General features: G+C 36.4%; 1 protein-coding gene across 13 annotated transcripts in view; it reads right to left on the bottom strand.

Annotated features, from left to right (window-relative positions):
• LOC131029575 (protein DECREASED SIZE EXCLUSION LIMIT 1) overlaps positions 1–20,924 on the bottom strand; it is a 279,735-nt gene that overhangs the window by 67,803 nt on the left and 191,008 nt on the right. The window lies entirely within an intron of this gene.

Here is a 20,924-nt window from a genome sequence, read left to right on the forward strand (position 1 = left end):
GAAACAAGTACATAATTTTCTAAAGAAGAGCTTAATGCATGATCATATATAATCTTTTGAATCACGTGGAACCAAAAAAAGGTGAGAATATATTCCTAGTAAGGGCCTCAGTCTACAAGGTTTGTTACATTTTAAAAACAAAACACATAACATGAATTTAAATAAAATCATGGATTTAGCAGTAACATGGAAATGATAGCAGAAAACGAAAAAATAATTCTATAGGGAAAAGTTTTAAATTTAATTTCAGTATTACATGGGCAACCAAGAAATGGAAAGGGAAACTAGAAACATAAATTTTCCTAATAACCCCGGAAACAACATGTTGCAGAACATATATAGACAAAAAAAAATCAGAATAAAATTGATATCTAGATCGAAATTAGAAGTAACTTTCCATTTTTGTGCACAAAAAGATTTTTAAAAACTCTGAAAACGCACTGCAAATAGCAAGGAGACACTACACTGTATCTGAAATTTTTCTGCAAAAGTCATGGAAGTTTTCAATACACATTGGTATTTCCAGAGTTTTACTTTTCTATTTTAAAAAAGATAAAAGGTGTCCTTTGATGTTTCCTGCAACTAAGTGATTATTATTAAATACTACAAACAATAAGTACTAACTACCATGATATGGTTAAAAAGATGTAATATACTGTCATGCAATAAAGTTTAGAAAAACTGATCATCTTTTAAACTAAAAATAAGTTTTTTGAAATATGGAACATATAATGAAAAATTGCACCACCAAAGCATTTGAGCGGCTATCTTCATCATTTGAGCAGCGAAATATTCAAACATTAGCGATTATCAGGCCTGCACTATTGAAAAGGAAACGATTTCTGTGGCTTTAATCAGCAAATCTCCCTCTAAGTCAGAGGATTCTAGGGTTGCCACAGCGACATATAGCCATTATTGAAGCAAATTTTGCAAAATTGAAAGGCAGATTTTAATATCAGCATTGTAGGCATTCATCAGCATTCATCAACAAGTCTGAGTTTAACATTTTGTGATCATTTTTTTAATCAGAACCAGGTCTGATTTTGTGCTGACACAGTCACAAATCAGGGTGTTGAGGATTTCAGTTATAAAATTCCTTTCAACATTTTGTTTTCAAACCTTTGATTTGCTAGTTCTTGTGTTCTAATGGAAATTCAATGCAATTTTGTGATCATCTTTTAAGCAAAATCTGATTTTTGAAAGGCTAGGATTTCAGAGTTGTAACCTAGGGTTTAGCAGTTTATTGAGGTTTTAGAGATTTTTGAGATTTTAAAGAAAAATTGCGATCCTAATTGATGACTTTCAATCTTGTATGCATTAATGTCTTATCAAAACCCTAACTTAAGTAATTCTCACAGGTAGAGCATGGCAGCCCCGAGAGCAAGAGTGTTTCCAAGGCAAGCCCTCATCAAGGAAGACACAAAGGGAGTGCTACCTGAGTCAAGGATCACATCCCTATGGGCAAATCTTGGAGACACCAACTTAGGCCGGATTGACATGAGGAAGTTTCAAGTTCCCTTTATACAAGCAAGCCCTCCAGAGTATCAAAGAAGATGATTGAGAGCAGAATTGTGTAACCAGCAAGTTTTGCACCGGCTATCCAATGCAACGAACTAATAGTTGAATGCGCCAAGCACTATGATGCCAGCACAAGAACCATAGTGGCACCTGACTGCAAGGTCCTAGCCTTCCTATCTGAAACAGCCATCAGCGAGGCATTCAACATACTTGATCATAAGGGCATGGTATACAAGAATAAAGGAGCACAAGCAATCTTCGATGACGATCTCAACAAATGCTTAGGCATCATCAACAAGTACTGGATGTTTAAGGCCAGGCCCAACATCTCCAAGATACCCAACAAGCTTCACCGGATTGACTTCAAGGAGTATTGTGACTTGATCACCTTGCTCAACTAGATCATGGGAAGTTCTCAAGCCTCTCAGTTTGAAAATTTGATGTTTTAAATTTTACTACATGGAGGCAGCGACAATAGATGAAGAGAAGATCAATTGGGCAAGAATCATAAGCAATAACATCGATTTAAAGTTGAGGTGACTAGAGAACACTAAACAGTTCTACAGGAGTTCCTACATCATCTAGTCATTCACAAGAGCTTATGAATACAAGGGACTGACATATAGAGACCCAGTTGGAAATGGAGTAGGAGAGATAAGGGCGTGTGAATGCTACACCCAGCTGCATTTCCACAACAAGGCACACTTCAGGAGGGTGAATGATGCCTTCTCCATGCACATAACGAGAACATTGCAAGGTGGTATCCATCAAAGGCTATCCCTACAAGCGAAGGAATTAGTGAAGAAGTACAATGCTTGGTTCATTCAATACACCAAGTTCACCTACATTAGAGTCTAGGGATGCTCATCTCCACCGTACAAGCTTCTGAGGTATCCTACCGACAAGATGGTATTCTTGGAACTCTTGAGATAGTTAGTCGCCTATGACAAGGTTCAGAAGAACAGGCATAATATCGGGATCTCCTTTCCCATTTCACCTAGACAATCAATGCAAGTGTGTCCATCTCTACAAGCAACTGAGAAGTTGGAAGAGGAGATGAAATTCTATCCCCTTGTTGAGTATTCTTCCAGAGACAACTTAGATCCATATGGCAACATGAGGAGGATCAATGGCAGCAAGCACAAGCACAGGCTGCATATAGAAGTTTTTTGGATGAACGCCAAGGATGACTTTGAGATTAGAAGGAAGATGTTCTCCAAGCTGCCAATAGATATTGTCAAGAGTTGTAAAGTATTCCCCATTCCCGATCAATCACAGGATGATGGAAAACGCCAATGCGCTTATGAGCAAGAAAAGGACAAATAGATAGAAGTCAACTAGAGCGATATTGAGATCACTGAGTTGGGAGACCTAATGAATCCTATCATGGCCTACACACGAAGATGGGTAGATATTCAAACCAATGAGTTGAAGAACCAAAATGCACAGTTAACATTTGATATGATGGGAGATCCAGATTCATCTGAGGAAACGGAGAGCATGAGCATGAACGAGAATGCCACTCACTCAACTCAGTCCAAAGGTTCTAAAAGGAAAGGAAGTCATAAAGAAAGATCAAGACAGAAGAGACACAAACCGAGTTCAAGTCATCTTTCCACTAGCACCTCATCCATACATGAAGTTGCAATTAATCAGGAAGCTACCAACGAGGGCCAACCGCCCAAGAGAAGTATTGACCAAGGTATGAATGAATCCATGGAATCAACAATACAAAAAAATTGAGCTGACAAGATAGATAAAGGAAAGCAGCATCAAGTACGGGATACTCCAATGGTACAAGAACAAGCAAGTAACAAAGCAGTAGAAGATGAGTATGTGGAGATAATGGACGATGATGATGAGACTTCTTCTCCACCCTGGGTAAATCAACAACTCAAGGAGGTGCAAGAAGAGAAAGAACGATCTACTATCCTAGCATGGCTTAAGGAAAGAATGGCTAAGGAATTAATAGTGGCGGAAAAGCACCGATAGATGATTTGGATGGCTTCTTGAATAGAGTTGGCGAGGCAGTTGAGAAGAAGAAAGCTACCAAGCTCTCTAAAATTCCATGAGATAGTACAAGCTCTAGGATCATACAAATAGCTACCTTGAGAGTGGACAAGCCAGAAGATGAAATCACAGCTGATGATTATGAATTGACAACAACTGAGTTGGGTCCTGCCACTGCTGAGCAAGAGATAGAGGACCTAAGCAAGTCAGTGAAAACGCTTCAGGCTAGATTGAAGCTTGTGCAAGAAGAGAAGAGGAAGATGGAAAGGGAACTGAATACTTTGAAGAACAATGTCCAACAGATCAGGAACCCTATAGATTGATCCTTCATTGATTCCTCCATCATTGCTCCTGTCGGATTTAGTTGATAATTTAGAAGAAATGAAGGCCTCCTCTCACCTGTTGAAGAATTGGATAGATAGTTCCTTCACCAAGGCAAATGCGTTCGTGGAAGAGCTAGTAAATATATTTGATAGAGTTTCAGTTGTTCTCGACAGAACTCAGATTCTCATGGCTGCTTATGATGTTTTCACTTACACTAAAAATTTCACCATCCTGAGACTACAAGTGTGGATGAACATACCCCGACAAACCTTGGTGAATGTTGAAGTGCTGAAGGAAGGGCAATCATATGACTTCCACAAGTGTTATAACCTACTCAAATGGAGGAAGGTTATGTTTGAAGATATCAGCAATGGTTGCACCCAAATTGAAAATGCGACTAGCGTGATACATGATAAGATTGTGGCAGCAGATGAAACGATACTTGGAAAGGAGATGAAGGAAGAAGTTCACATAGTAATTGACCAATTGATAGAAAGAGTACAGTACATCTTCTTTGGGCAGCCGGATCAGTTTCCGAGAGGCAGCTGGAAGATAGTCAGTCATTCATGACACTAGCTGGTAAGACTCGGGACTTTGGGCCTGTTGACGTGTATTTTGTACACAATCTTACACAGAATAAAATACCCAAGGGTACCTTATCCTCTCTTGAATAAAGCCTTTGATTGCTGAAGATGTCGCGAAAAAGGATCAATCGGGATGACTTCAAGGTTCTTGTATGTAGGGTCTCTACGTGTGGATAAGCTCTCTGTGGTATGATGTGATTTGCTGGAATCACAAGGGGACTTACATTCGATGATTGAACGTCTGATCTACTTTGAATATTGCTGGAACACAGGCTCTTACTAGCTTAGATTTGAAAAAAGGAAAAAAGACGAGGGCGAAGAGAGGATCTAATCCTAATACTAAGAATGTAGGAGCAATGAATGATCTTTGATGAAATTCTAACTAGGTCTTGTTTTGACATCGCAGGATCATCTCCACAAGGCTAGTGCGATCTTCGAAGGAAAGCTTTATGATGTTCAAATCATCACTGCAGGCATAGACACCATCAAGCTGATGCATATCAATGAAGAAGCGACAATTGAAGTTAAGCTTAAGCTGAATAATTCCAGTTGACTACGCAAGGCAAGTCTGCAATCAACAAACTGCTAGTAGCATGGATGTACGAATTTCACCATCAATCAAGCACATTTCTTCCACTCATCTAATAACATGAAATCAAACATGAGAAGTATAGAGACCATGCAAATTGTTGAATCGACCCATAAATTTCACCATTTCTTCAATGAAGTTACAAGTCTCTTACAACAACATCTTGGCAACAATCTTTGCCTTCTCTCTCTACTCTACTCTAATTGCTATTATTTTAACTATATTCTAACTATTCTAACTATTTATTCTAATTCCTTCTAATTGCCTTTACAAAATGAAATGCCAGGGCTTATATAGTGCCCTCAATACAATTCGATGGCTTAGATCAATTCGAGATCGATGGCCAAGATTTTACAATGAAAACCCTAATTAGGGTTTGTTACAACCATTACATAACATTTAATGCTTGACCAATGATAAAATTGTATTGCTTGGACACATGTCCTCTCTAGAAAATTCCACCAATGGATAGCTGGGGTAGGTACATCGGAGTTTGTGCCACCTTCCATGAGTTAGGTACATTGAATCTGGAAATGCTGAGGTGGACCACACTGACTGGATGAGCGATGACTAGGATGCCACCTCGTCCGACACTTGTAACTTGGTAAATATTCAACTTGATGTTGTTGAGAAGCTAGCTTTAATTAATTCATCTGGTACTATCTGCTTCTTCAACGAACCCTTGTTCTAACTTCTTGTGTCCTTGATGTGCAGGATGATTGATGTACCTCGCCTTGGAATACTGGATTGGAAGAGGTCGCCCTTGATGACGTTAGTCCAAAGAAGGCCGTCCTTGTCGATGCTTGATCGTCTTGGAGGAGACCGTCCTTGTCCTTGCTTGATCGTCCTTGATCTGGCTTGATTTTCCTTGAGGAGAGTCTTCCAACTTGTAGATCTTTCGAGCTTGGAGTTGCCATCTTGATACCTACACAACATTTCAAAATTAGTAATATATCTTGAAATCTAAAAATTAAACTTTAAAAGGAAGATTCAAGATTTTAATTAGGAAACTTCATGATAAAACTTGAGTTATCATTTCCTAATTTAGGATTTTCAAAGCAAAATTTAAATCTTCAAAAATGGTGCCAAGGTGATTACGCCATACCTCCACTTGGGAATTAAATCTAAAAAATGATGCAAAAATAGGAGAATTCGCTAGGGAAAATGTAGATCAGGACTCCTTTTAGCAAAATGCGCCCCCTTTAGCTTGGAAAAGAACTCCATCTTCCACTAGCCTCTTCAAGATCTGGAAATTCGCCTTCAAATGTCTTCAAAAATCTGGAAATTATCCTCCAATCTAGCAAGAAATACGCCTCTCCAATGGCCTTCAAGATGAATTTCGCCTTCCTTAGTCTCCACACTTGGTAGAAATTCGCTCCACACAAGCTAGATTTCGCACCTCCTTCCTTGCTCCTCTAAATCGCATTTGAAATGATGAGTGAATGATGGATTAAAATCGCTCAACACACCTCTCTTATATAGGCGCTCACCATTTCATTATCCATAGGCCGACTTGGTAAAATAGAACCAAAAATAAACAAAATTAATAAAAGAAGGCCGACTTTATAAAAAACATTAAATAATACCCCAAGCGCCCCAATTTTATTTTTAAATTAATAATAATTAATTTTAAATGCCTTTATAATTAAAAAATTTGATTTTTAGGCTCAAACTTAATTATTAAATGTTAGGCGCACTTATTAAATGTCAATTTAATTTTTTTAAATATCTCAAGGTTTCATCGAAATTGGCATTTAATGCAATTTGAAGGATATTGGCGCCTAGGCATGGCAAGATAATGGACATCAACAAGATCGCTCTGGTCCCTTGGAGAGGGACAGGAGCGCCCTTTCATCTTAGCCCTACAATTTCTTGTTTTTCACGTTCAACACTTCATCCTGGACGCCCAAAATGGGATTTTCATTCGTAACTTTGAGTTTGATCAATTCAATCTTTGGAATGAATGCTCCTTAGAACCATTTTCGCCCTGGTCCCTTGGTGAGGGACAGGAGCGATTTCATCTTTTGTCCTTGGTCTTTGTCCTTTAGATCGCCAAATCAAGTTTGGAGGTAAGCAATGACCCTCGTTGTTCGTTCTATGCATGTCCAACTTGCTTTCCAAGACAAAAATGTGCCTTCCAAAGACTTTCGCCCTGGTCCTTGAGTGAAGGACAGGAGCACCATTTAGTTGTTTGTGCATATTCTTGATCTCATCGTCCTTGAATTACCTTTAAGGCACAAAACATGCTTAAGTCGTGAAAATGAGAAATGGTATTTCAATCGTTAGGCTATTAGGCATGTTGAACATTTCGCTTTGGTCCCTTGGAGAGGGACAGGAGCGCCCTAGCCATTTTTCATCAACTTGATGGCCTTTGTTACTTCATTCCTCCGTGAAACCTTTTAAACATCATTTTGACCTTGCGTCTTGACTTGGATTCGTCCAAATTTGGAGAGGAAGGTTAGCTAATGTGTTTTTCGCCCTGGTCCCTGGGAGAGGGACAGGAGCGATTTTGCATTTATAAGCTCAATTGTGTTTTGCTAGCTTCGAAAATGATCTTCAACGGATCGATTGCGTCTTCCTTCACCCACCTCAAACGCGAAACTTGCCTTCCTTTTGCCAAAAACTTGTCTTGAGGGAAAATCGCTCTGGTCCCTTGGAGAGGGACAGGAGCGCCCTGGCCTTTATGAGCTCATTCATGCCTTGTTAACTTTCAAAACTATCTTCAATGGGTTGATTACGTCCTCCTTCATGCCTTTGATGTCTCAATTTGTCCAAACAAGGTCAGGAATGATTCCACTAAGCTTTTTTCGCTCTGGACCCTTGGTGAGGGACATGAGCGATTCGCCTTGGACCCTTGGAGAGGGACAGGAGCGCTTTTCGCTCTGGATCCTCAGTGAAGGACAGGAGCGAAATTTGACTTTTTGAACTCTCCATCAGGATAATTTTCATGGAATATAACATTTAAGTATAAGAATCTTATACTTTAAGTTATATTCCATATATACTTTCAGGATGTTTGCGAGTGGTTTCAGACCTCCAGGAGTTATATAGCAAAATCTAGATTTTGGAGGTTTTTCAGTTTCCAGACTTAGACAAATTTCAGGATCAGGACATTCCAGACTTAGCCAAATTTCAGGATCAGGACTTCACTCCAGCAGGACCTGCTATCCTATTGATCTCCCCGACAGCACTCAAAATGCAAAGGCTAACTAACAAAACCCTAAAAGACCCAAAAAACAAACCCTAAAAAGCAAAAAACATGGGTCCCCATTTGCAATGGGGCGATGTGTGAAAACGTCACAACAGGGCCTGAGTGGGAGAAGATTTTTGTTAATGCCTTGGCTGAGTTGGACTTTATGGAAGATCAATTGAAAGTTATGCCTGATGTTCTAGTGGACGAGCTTTCTTGCATCTTGTCAAGATTCATTGAATTTGCTTCTAGGGAAAGAGATAAGGGGAACAAACTTCTAGATGAAAGTTTCATATGATCCCACGTGGCATTGATTTTTTTCATTGGAGGATTCTTCCTCGTAGTTTGTGCCAAAAAGTTGTTACTTTCCTATTGGCTGATATTTAATATATTGCAATGTATTTTGTTGTAACAAACCCTAATTAGGGTTTAGGTGGTATAATTTGTGCCATTGATTTTAGATTAATCTTGGTCATTCATTTGTATTGAGAGCTCTAAATAAGCTCAACTCATTTCATTTGAAGAGATCATTGGAAGAGAGATTTTCAAGAATTGTTGTTTTGATGCTGCCAGAGATAATAAAATCATTGAAGTGTTGGTGACTTATTGTGTTTGGAGTATTTGCATGTTTCATCATCCTTTCAAGAAAAAAAAACAGCTAGAATAAATTTGCTTAAGAGTTTTAGATAAATGAAAGATCATTGTGGATGATGAATAGTGAAACTCATATGTTCATACTACTTGTAACTTGCTGATTGCAAATTGCAATGCGTAGTCAACTGAACTCCTTATTCAAGCTCAACTTCAATTGCTACTCACCCATTGACATGCATCACATTGATGGTGTCCATGATTGTTGGTGGTGATTTGAACATCTTAGCTTACCTTAGAAGATTGCACTAGATTTGTGGAGTTGTTCATTGTATGTAATGTCCCCGCTTTGAAATGCAAGTTAATGGTGAATATTAATAATAAAATTTAGAGTTAAAATATACAGGTATAATTAAATATAATTAAAATTTAATTGAGTTAATGAATGGTCAAAATATATGAAATGAAAGGTTGTGACTCCCTCAAATATGAGATAAAAAAGGGAGAAGAGAACCTCATTTGAGGGGAAAAATTTGGAAATCAGAAGTGCAGATTTGAAGTGAAAGGTTGTGTCCCTTTCAAAGGGCAGAAATAATAAAGAGTTGCACTCTTTCAAAGGATGCTAAGGGTGTGTCTCTTTCCAAAGGGCATACATGATGAAGAGGTGTGACCTCTCCCCCACATTGAGTGATATAAAGGAAAGGATCAAAAGCCTCCAGTGATATGACCAACGATCAGACCAGATCGGCGCTGTTATTAAGATACAGGCATCAATTAGCCATGGGGAATTGGATCATTTATAATAAATTTTATTGGGTTGTAGAATAAGCAGATCAACAGAATCATCAACCAGCAAGTGGGGTTAAATTCTCAGCCATAGAGCAATTAAATCATCAATGGAGATGTCTATATAGAATGATCAATGGAATGAAAAGCAAGAGATCAGATCAGACATACAGATCCACAATCAGTAATCAGCAGACTGATAATCATAGAAGGGATATAATTCAATTACCATCGCTGCTTATAAAGAGCAGGTCAGTCATAAGATATAAAGTAGATCAAGTAATCATTCCAGATCAAGCATCGAAAGAGACAAGCAAGTCAATCAATCCAAACAGAATATCTGATTTCATAATTAATCAAGGTAAAGTCATTAGACTTTGACAGGAGCTTGGGCAAGATTTAGGGCAATCGCAAAAGGGGGACATTGCAAGTGGTATCAGAACACGTTCCTGCCAGCCCGAGGGAACAAAGAACAGATTTGCTTGATTGTTTGCAGCGAAGAAGATAAGCAATGATTACTTCACTAAGTCTGGTTGACTTTCTCAGTATATACACAACAATTATCAAGCACAAAGAAAAGAATGGGCGATGATCAGTTTATGAGAAGATAAATAATAACAAGGGCAGCGATTTTATTAAAGACCTTTGAGGCAATCAGCATAAAGCATTGATTGATTAGAAGACAACACATTGGATAGTGATAAACAATAAAACAGTGACAATTACCTTTTAAAAGATAGCAAGTTCTTTCATAATAAATAGAAAGGTAGCAGCAATTACAAGAGAAAATCAAATTGAATGAAGACATCAGATTTATTAAGATAATGAGAGTAGCAATTAGTAAAGAGTGCGGTCTATTATTAATAAAGAAATTATGATTATCTTAAAAGACATAACTTTTGAAAGGTTGTCTCTTCATCAAGTTGCCTCTTTGATGAGTCTATAAAAAGAATTGTGAATTGTGGTGGAGGAAAGGGTGTGAAGAATAAAACAATATATCAAAACACTAGCAAGAAAAGAGAGAATTATAAAGAGTGATCTTATGCAGATTTGTATTAAGAGATTGATTACTTATCTTGAGGATAAAGTGAATTGGCCCAAGAGATGGTCCTGGTCCTGGTTGGACGCTCCTGCCTCTTGGATATAGTGAATTGTCCCAAGAGATGGGTTTGGTCCTAGTTGGATGCTCCTGCCTCTTGTGGATAAAGTGAAATTGGCCCAAGAGATGGTTGCGGTCCTGGTTGGACGCTCCTGCCTCTTGTGGATAAAGTGAAATTGGTCAAAGAGATAGTTTTGGTCGTAGTGGTCCTAGTTGGACGCTCCTGCCTCTTGTGGATAAAGTGAATTGGCCCAAGAGATGGTTCTAATCCTGGTTGGACGATTTTGCCTCTTGTAGATAACGTGAAATTGGCTGAAGAGGTGGTTCTAGTCCTGGTTGGTCGCTCCTGCCTCTTGTGAATAAAGTGAATTGGCTCAAGGGATGGTTCTGGTCCTAGTTGGACGCTCCCGCCTATTGTGGATAAAGTGAATTGGCCCAAGAGATGGTTCTGGTCTTGGTTGGACGCTCCTGCCTCTTGTGGATAAAGTGAAATTGGCCCAAGAGATGGTTCTTGTCTTGGTTGGACGCCCTTGCCTCTTGTGGATAAAGTGAATTGGCCCAAGGGATGGTTTTGGTCCTGGTTGGACGCTTCTGCCTCTTGTGGATAAAGTGAATTGGTCCAAGGGATGGTTCTGGTCCTGGTTGGATGCTCCTACCTCTTGTGGATTGGTTACTCCGAGAGATGGTTTTGGTCCTAGTTGGACGCTACTGCCTCTCGTGAGTAAAATGATACATTGGTTGGCCCAAGGGATGGATCTGGTTCTGGTTGGATGCTCTTGCTTCTTGTGGACTAAGTAAACTATATCTACATGTGTATGCTTGTATCTGTCCATGTGTCTACTTTGTGTATACCTCGTGTCTTCATCTATATGCTCCGTGTTTTATGTGTATACTCTGTGTTGGGCATATCTACTACATGAATATTTATGATTACTGATTTCTTTCATTGTGAATTCTATTTTTTGTTGACCTAGGAGAATGAGTTTATTTAGGAAAGAATATTGCAATTAAGCTATTGCATGTGTCTCATGCTTCTAATCCTCTTCTCAATGAATGAGGATTTCACCTTTGTTTGTCTTAAGGGAACAACCAAACACAGTTCTTACAATTACAAATGATGAGAGAAAACTTGTCTTAAGATTACAAATCTTCAGGGGTTAGTTAGGAATCCTTGCATTAGGAAAATTTAGTTAAATTGATCATTTCTTGAGGACAACCGATCTTGAGTGGGGCAGACTGTAATGTCCCCACTTTGAAATACAAGTTAATGGTGAATAATAATAATAAAATTTAAAATTAAAATATACAAGTATAATTGAATATAATTAAATTTTAATTATGTTAATCAATTGTAATGTCCCCTTCTTGGTTTAGGCCTGTTGTTAACCATAATTAAGCTATCTCGACATACTTATGACTTAACTAAATTGATTAAGGGACAAAACTATCTTAACATGAATCCAGTTGGTGAAGACAATCTTTTTCTTGATATTGAATTGATAATTCAATCTGATTTATAATCTCAGATTTATTTATTAATTCAAATTAATATATATATATTTATTTATTTATTTTCAGATAGTTTTATTCTGTATGTTTTACCGCACCGTAGTTCTTATAAAATATTATTTGTCCTTTATATAAATGAATAAATTAGATTACATTTACTATAAAATATTAATATTCCCATATCCTAAACCACTAAGCATTAGTCTTTCTAATAGCTGTAATGGCAGACAGATCTGACATGCGTCAGATCTGGTCTGCCACTGTATGTGGAATTAGTATGAATGCTTTACTAATTATAATCTACATTAGTATTACCATTAAATATTATTATTAAATCCTACATAAAGAATATTATCAGGTTGTATATATTAAGCACATCCCTGTGCATACCGCCACGGACCAAGATGTTACTGTCTGGAGCTTAAAAACAGTTCTCATCTGATCTGGACAATTTGCAGACTATTAATCTCTCCTCCTTGATCGATAATTGATGCTGATTGATACTGATATTTTCTGAAGATATGTTTTGCTAATAACCTAATATATAAATTATAATACTACCACTGCTTAAAACAATTTTAATTATTAATATATTTAGCGCTTGGCAATGGCAGACAGAACTGACACATGTCAGATCTGGTCTGCCACTGTCATAAAATTATGTATTGCCATAGTAAATATTTCAGTCTAAGTTAATATTATTATTCAAATTCTGTATAAAGACATTATCGGGCTTCATATATTACACATACTTATTAAACACATTCCAAGGATACCACCAATAACAAGGATGTTGCTATCGGTAAACTTTATGACAGTTCTGGATTAGTCATCTTGTCTCCCTTATTCTTCCCTTGATCCAATAAGGTTGTAAAAGAATTAGAAAGTAATTGATGATTTTCTTGAGAATTGGATTGATCCTCCATATTTATCTTATAAACCCGAAAGACTACATCCTTTGGATGTGAAGCGATATACCTCTTCCTTAATCGTTTCTTCTCATAAACAATGGTTAATGCCTTAATCGTTCCTTTTGCAAGTAATTGTTGCTCATACTAATCGCTATTCTCATAGCTATTAACGACTGCCATTTAGTTGTCTTAATTGTTTTAGACCATTTTTTATATTGAATCGATGCTCTCTTTATATGCATTTTTCTTAATATAGTTGTTGCTTATAGAGTGGAACTGTTTTCAATATCACAACGAATCAATTCCCAACTCCCATGTTACTACTGTTGCGTTACTTTATTCTGTGGCTATCTTCCATTAGCTAATCATCACGTTTAGGCAATGGTGATTGCTGTATAGTAGTTGTACATTAGCACTCCAATATCGGAGTAGAAACTAATTGGTTGATGTCCGCTAATGTTCATCAGTAATTAGCAATACTCAATGGTCTTGTCTTTTTGAACCATTGATGAATATTACATAATGGCCGATTGTAATATTTGTTTGTAATCTATGTAATATAATATTAATTTAAATATTTCAAGGATATTATTATTAAAAAATGAATATTAATTAAAAATAATAATAATTTCAAATAATCACTCGTTGATAAATATTATATTAATTAATAAATAATGATTATAATTTTTAGGTTTTTTATATATATAATGATCAAGGAGGGGACATGACATCAATGGTCAAAAGATGTGAAATGAAAGGTTGTGACTCCCTCAAACATGAGATATGAAAGGAAGAGAACCTCATTTGAGGGGGATAATTTGGAAATCAGAAGTGCAGATCTGATTTAAATAAGTGCAGATTTGACTGTGAAAGGTTTTGTCCGTTTCAAAGGGCAGAAATAATAAAGACTCGCACTCTTTCAAAGGGTGCTAAGGGTGATAGGGTGTGTCTCTTGCCAAAGGGCATACATGATGAAGAAGTGTGACCTCTCCCCCACATTGAGTGATATAAAGGAAAGGAATCAAAAGCCTCCAGTGATATGACCAACGATCAGACCAGATCAGCATTGTTATTAAGTTACAGGCATCAATTAGCCATGGGGAATTGGATCATTTATAATAAATTACTATGTTACCCCGAGTTTCCAGGATGGCAATTTTTTTTGCCAAATTTGGGGACGGGGGGACAGCAAAGAGGACAGCTATATAAAATATAGGAAAAATTTAAAATATGTAGGAAAATTCTAAATGTTCATATGAAAACATGGATAAAGCATGAATATATACATTATATTCATATGAAAATATGGATATAGCACGTGTATGATACTATGAAAACATTTTAGAATTTAAACTTTGAACATACAACATTGTCAATAGACTCAATACTCAATATGCACTCATAATTCAGAATTTCAATTCATTCACATTGTCAATATGCATATTATAATAGATATTAAACTCTAAAGAAATAACATAGTAAAAAAGTGTATCAGAATACTCATTTATTAATTTACATGTGACATTATTTTCTATTTATAATTTATTATTTATTAAATTTAAATGTTTGATATGAAACAATAAAACATAGATATTAAAATTCAAAACCATTAACATTTAATATTTATTATTTAATAATAACAATTTGAATTAATAATTTAACATTAGCTTATATTTCATATTATTATATTAATAATTTGATATTCATATTATTAATTTATTATATTAACATTAAACATATGACATTTTTTTTTTTTTAATATTTTTTACTAGCCGTAGTTGTGGGGGACGCCTGGTCGTCCTCGGGACATATTGGGGTCGTCCCAGTTGTCCCTGGAATGTATGGACGTCCCCCACAGCTAGGGCAAACGTCCCCCCATTTCGAGGACGTCCCCTCCAAATTCTGGCAATTTGGGGATGGGAGGGAACGTCCCCAGGATTGGGACGGGGGTTTTCAAATCAGGGATGCATCCCCGGGTTTCCTTGATAAATTATATTGGGTTATAGAATAAGCAGATCAATAGAATCATCAACCAGCGAGTGGGGTTAAATTCTTAGCCTTAGAGAAATTAAATCATGAATGGAGATGTCTATATTGAATGATCAATGGAATGAAAAGCAAGAGATTAGATCAGACATACAGATCTGCAATCAGTAATCAACAGACTAATAATCATAGAAGGGAAAGGATTCAATTAGCATCGCTACCCATAAAGAGCAGGTCAGTCATAAGATATAAAGCAGATTGGGTAGTCATTCCAGATCAAGCATCGAAAGAGACAAGCAAGTCAATCAATCCAAACAAAATATCTGATTTCATAATTAATCAATGTAAAGTCAATAGACTTTGGCAGGTGCTTGGGCAAGATTTAGGGCAAACACAAAAGGGGACATTACATTGTATGTCAAAGAAAAGATGAGTAGAGTGTCACCAAGTCCTCCATTACATCTTGCATTCTTAGGATTGTTATCTCTAAAAAATGCACCCTATGCTAATTTGCAGAAATTAGTCTTAAGGAGAAACATGGGAACACTCATAGGCTTGTGGGTTGCCTGAAACTTGGAGTGAGCCTCCAAAGTAAGCTAGTTCTTATGGATTTTTCACCTAAACTAACCTTGGCAGAGGAAAAGGGAAGGAAGAAAAGATGAAATGAAACTATACCTCCTAAGGTGATACAACAAAATGATAATCTGAAATTTGGACAAATGAATAACACACAAAATAACCAAATAACAAAAGGTACTCTTGCACAACTCAAAAACTCATAATCTCTACATCAATAATTCATAAGAAGGCTAAAATATAAGAATCTTAGTAGGAGAAAAATGCTTTCTCACAACTTGAGATTATTCTTATAATTGGCACAACCTATAACCTGCAAATAAGTGGAAATTCCTACATAAAGGTGCTAATGGAAGCACAATCACAAGGACGAGACATCTCATGAAACTGCATCAACAATAAGCACACAATATCAAGAAATCAGAGAAGGCAAAATGCTCTATTGCAGTCAAAAAGGTGTTACAATGTTGTCAAACTCTGAAAAACTGAATTACAAACCCTTCACTTTCAGCAAAAAGAACTCTGAAAATTACAGGTTGCAAGAAGTGAACTAGTAAGAACTAACTCCAATAATGAAAACTTGGAGATATTTATACTTTCCCAAAGCAGTGTATGAAAATAAGACTCCACCTCCTCTTGGTCGTGCATACTCAAAAAGCCTATTTTAGGCCCCTAAACAAGTTTAAAAAGGCATGTGCTTGAGAAAAAAGTCAAGCCTCATCAATCCTTACCATAAAGGCTCTTAATTGTGCATTAAATGGTCCCTAAATTGATTCAAACAAGGCATGTTCCTTCATAAATGCAATAATATCTCTGACTTCTCAATAAATGTGAATAAGAAAAATATCTAATAAAGTGATTTATTAATTATCACTTTAATAAATATCTTACTCATTTCGTTTATATTTAAGTCAAGGCATCAATAAATGTAAATAATATCTCTCAATAAATGTAAATAAGAAGAATATCTAATAAATATTTATTAAATCACTTTAACAAATATTTATCTTATTTCATTTATAAGAAAAATCATGTTTATCATTTGCTCCCTAAGTATTATTTATTAAGTGATTTAAAATTTATCACTTAATAAATATTAATTACATTGATATTATTTATTAAGTGATAAAATATAAATCACTTAATAAATGCTATTACATTGATATTATTTATGCAAAGTAAACAAGTGATTGATCCTAATAGTGAGGACAGAAAACAAATGAAAAGAAAGGCAAAAACAATGCCTAAGTCCTCTCAAGCATATTAGGGAGAAAGAAACCCTAAAGCCTTCATTTCACTTCTTTGGCATTCAATGCCTTCTCTCTATTGAGCGCTGCCATACTTGGAAGTTCGCAGGGTTTTTTGAAGATTTTCTATGTGCTGAGTGCCACCATGGGGGCTTTTTGAGGAAATTTCTGGACTGGACAAAGACCCAATCACAAATAGAGGCTGCCATGGTAAGGTTTTAACTATTATGAGTGTATCGTGCTCCATTATATGAGGAAAACCAAACTTTTTCCTTGTTTCTCTGAGTTTCAATGCTTGATTAGAGCTTTGCCTTGAGTATTCTTCTAGATTCTTCTAAAAAAAAATTGTTTCAAAAAGAAAATGTAGAGGCAAATCTTTATAATGTTGGCCGCTTCTAATGGATTTATGCAAATTTTTGTCTATCATTAACAGTTGACTCCAGTCAAGGGTTTCACCTTATCTTTCACCTTTTTGATTTTTTGAAGGCAAAGATGTACGGCCTATGCTTTCTTGCAGGCTGTCGTTTTCTTACTATGATCATTGTGACTGCATTATGCTTTAGTATTTGACTATTGATGTGCTTCTCTCTACAAGATTCTCACTGTATATTGCCTTTATTATACTATTGTCTCACTACAATATGACCATCATCTTTGGTATCTTCTCAGCAAACAATATGATTGCCATTGCTATGGATGGGTGCCATTTATTGTCTTTCATGCTTTGTTGGTCCTTGGTCTTCCTGTAAGCTTTAAGTTATACTTTTAACATTTGATTGTAATAATACACTTGTGACTATATTCTTCATGAATTGAACGGGACTGCCCTTCATGATCACATGGTCACTATCCTTTATGAGGTTTGGCTCTTTACTCATTGATAGTAACTTCTTATTCCAAATCCTTATTGCAAACTTGCTCTCTGTTCTTTGCCCTGAGTAAAGGCTTATCTGCCTTAGTTTCATATGCCATGTCATAGATGTTCTTATCCACCAAAGTTATCCTCATTATACTGTGAAAAACAATGTGACTATTCCTTTAAATGGCAGTAATTCATCTCAAAACACATCATGATCATTGTCCATTATCATGCCTGTTAATTATCTCCTAGGTCTGCTCCTAATAAGAGCTCAAAATGTTGCAAAAACCCTAGAGTTTTGATCTTTGCATCACTTATTTTTTAACAGAAATCTGTATCTTTCATGTGACTCATTACTTTTGTTGTTCTTAATAATTGACATGTTACCCATTAATGATATTAAGAACACATCATCTTCAGTTTGGTGTGCTCCTTTTGCTCTTTATGTGGATCATTAAAGAATCTCATGGACATCTCTGCTAGTATCTATTTGGACCAGGTCTGTTCTATATCTTTTGGCTGCTCTTATATGGCTACTATGCATTTTTCCTTGGACAATGGCCCACTTCCATCATTATCTTTATTGTCTTTTATCTTTTGCAGCTCTGACACTGCATCCTCCTGATCGCTTATTCAATGACAAACCTATGACTGTGAGAGGGTATTACAACCTTTATGTTGCCCTGTGACAGATAGTCCTTTGTCATTTTTTTGTCTCGTGATTGCAAAAACCTTTATGCCTTCAAGATAGAAATGTTTCTTTCAATAAACTCTTTGAAGATTTGAACACAATTCCTATCATTGGATGGCATTCATGCATTTTCCATGCTCATGATTGTCATGCTGGAATACCACTGTCATTTGTGAGTATCACTATTGGTTTACTTTATGTCAGTATAGTTCTATTGAGCAAAAGCTTGTTATTTATAGCAGTGAACTCATCCATTATCAGTTATGAATGGTGAGTTCTTCCTTGATAAAACAATAGTGACAAGGAAGCATGCTGAGCTCAACCCTTGAGGGAGCCTCATTTTACTCCACATCATGTGATATCTAACATATCAGTGCGAACTTGTAAAGTATTTCAATAAGGAAAAACATACCTATACTTGCACAATGAACAAACATGTTAGATAAAAATGAAATTCTGATTTTCATGGATATTGTCGATGATTTTATGCATATTCTTTGATCATGCACTGTTCTTCATAGCTTGTTTGATGCCCTATGAGAATAATTATTCATTTTCTGAAGTTACATATGAACTAATTAGGCATCCTGAGATCTAACACCACTTTTTTCATCTCTTGCAGACACTTTTGGAGCAGCCGAGCGGAAGGAGCATGAAGACGAGTGACAACTCAACCTTGGGGGTTCGTCATTCAGGCAATGACAGATCTCTACTCTTTTTATATGCTTTCTTCCGTAAATGTATAGTTCTTTTCATAATGTATTAGATGAGTTACTCCCACGGCTTATGTGGGACACTATGCTTTTGATATTCATGAATAAAGAAAGCAATCTTCTACGCAAATTTGTGAACTATTTTTTCTTGAAAACACTTGCATTGAATCTATTATTCATTTGATAACATATGTTACTTGTATGAGCACTTAGCATAATCAGATATGTACTTTTAATCTTTAAGTGCAAATGCTATCCCAGCTCTACCTAATTGAGCTAGAAGCGAAATTTAGGTAACAAGGATTAGATTAGCATTCTTCAACCTTCAATTTTTTTGCTTTTTTTTTAATCAATCAATCATTAGTAGTAGTAAAGAGGTTCATTGCATATCATTCGAAAAACATAAATAGACTTATAGGGCAATCCTTGTGGTTGAAAGATTCATCTCCAAGAACAACTACGTAAGTCCCCTTGGATTACTAGCAATCACATCAGCCATTGAGCTTATCCACACATCAAGACCTGGCATTCAAAACCTTGGAGTCACCTCAAGTGATCTGTAATGTCCCCTTCTCACTGATGACCTTCCATTGGTCCATTAGCCTATTCCTGAGACCCGTAGGCTAGGTGGAATGAAGAATGAGGGTCCAGCATTGATGAAACGAGGACTTACTATTTTTAGTAAGTCAGGGAATGACCATTCTGGAGTTACTGTCCTATTGAGCTCTCCATGTTTTACCTCTGGACACGATGATCATGCTTTTCTGAGCATTAGTTCTTGACTTACTATTTTTAGTAAGTGGCTGTGTGGCACAATTCTATTTTTGGCAGTAGACAGGGTTTCTGATTCTGCAGCAATTCTATAGTCGTTCGGGCTCAGTTTCATCCTGATTGTGATAATAATCAGTACGGGAGTCATTTGCGACATAATTAAATATTATTTCCTTATCCTAAGGTTTAATATTTAATTAATCTTATTATTTGCGACTGATTTATTAAAATTGGGATTAATGCCTATTTTTCCAAAGTTCTTGGCGAATTTCATGTTTATTAAAGAGATGTCGAAATATTGAAAAAGATATTATTTTTTATGACTTATCTCTAATATTTGCCAAGTGTAACATTGAGAAAGATATTATTTTTTATGACTTATCTCTAATATTTGCCAAGTGTAACGTGGGTCCTTACCTTAGGCATGAGGTTTGACTTGTGGGAAATGGTGCCACATTTGCGGTCCACATGTAGTGGAGTGAAATGCAAAATGAAAGGCGTTGAAATTGAAGGAAATTGCATTTGGGGTTGAGGTGTGTGAATTTATAAATATGAGACTTGGGCTCCCATTTCCACATCTTTGAAAATTGCATCGTTATGCTGCCGGTTTGGCTATTGAAAATCTTAGCTTCGAAGTTGGCTTCCTAGCCGAGTCTTAGTTTTGTACTTGCAAGATAGTACCTATCTGTGTCCTTGTGTTCCCATTGCTGATTGGTGAATGAGTGCAGATTATGGAGTGTTCTATGTTGGATTTGAGTGTTTTTTGTTGTTGGTCGCGGGACTGCTGAAAGTATATTTTGTTCACATCTCTTAACCAGGCGACTCCATCATTTTGGGTACCAGCTCATCCTTCCTTCCTAGCCATGGCGATACGTTGTGTAATTTTTTAGCAAGTTTAATTGAGTATTGATTGTTCTAGACAAAATCAAAATCCCTAGGTATGGCGTGGGTTTCTGATATTGCATTGGGA

The sequence above is a fragment of the Cryptomeria japonica genome, chromosome 3 (genome assembly GCF_030272615.1).
Source record: "Cryptomeria japonica chromosome 3, Sugi_1.0, whole genome shotgun sequence".
NCBI lineage: Eukaryota > Viridiplantae > Streptophyta > Pinopsida > Cupressales > Cupressaceae > Cryptomeria > Cryptomeria japonica.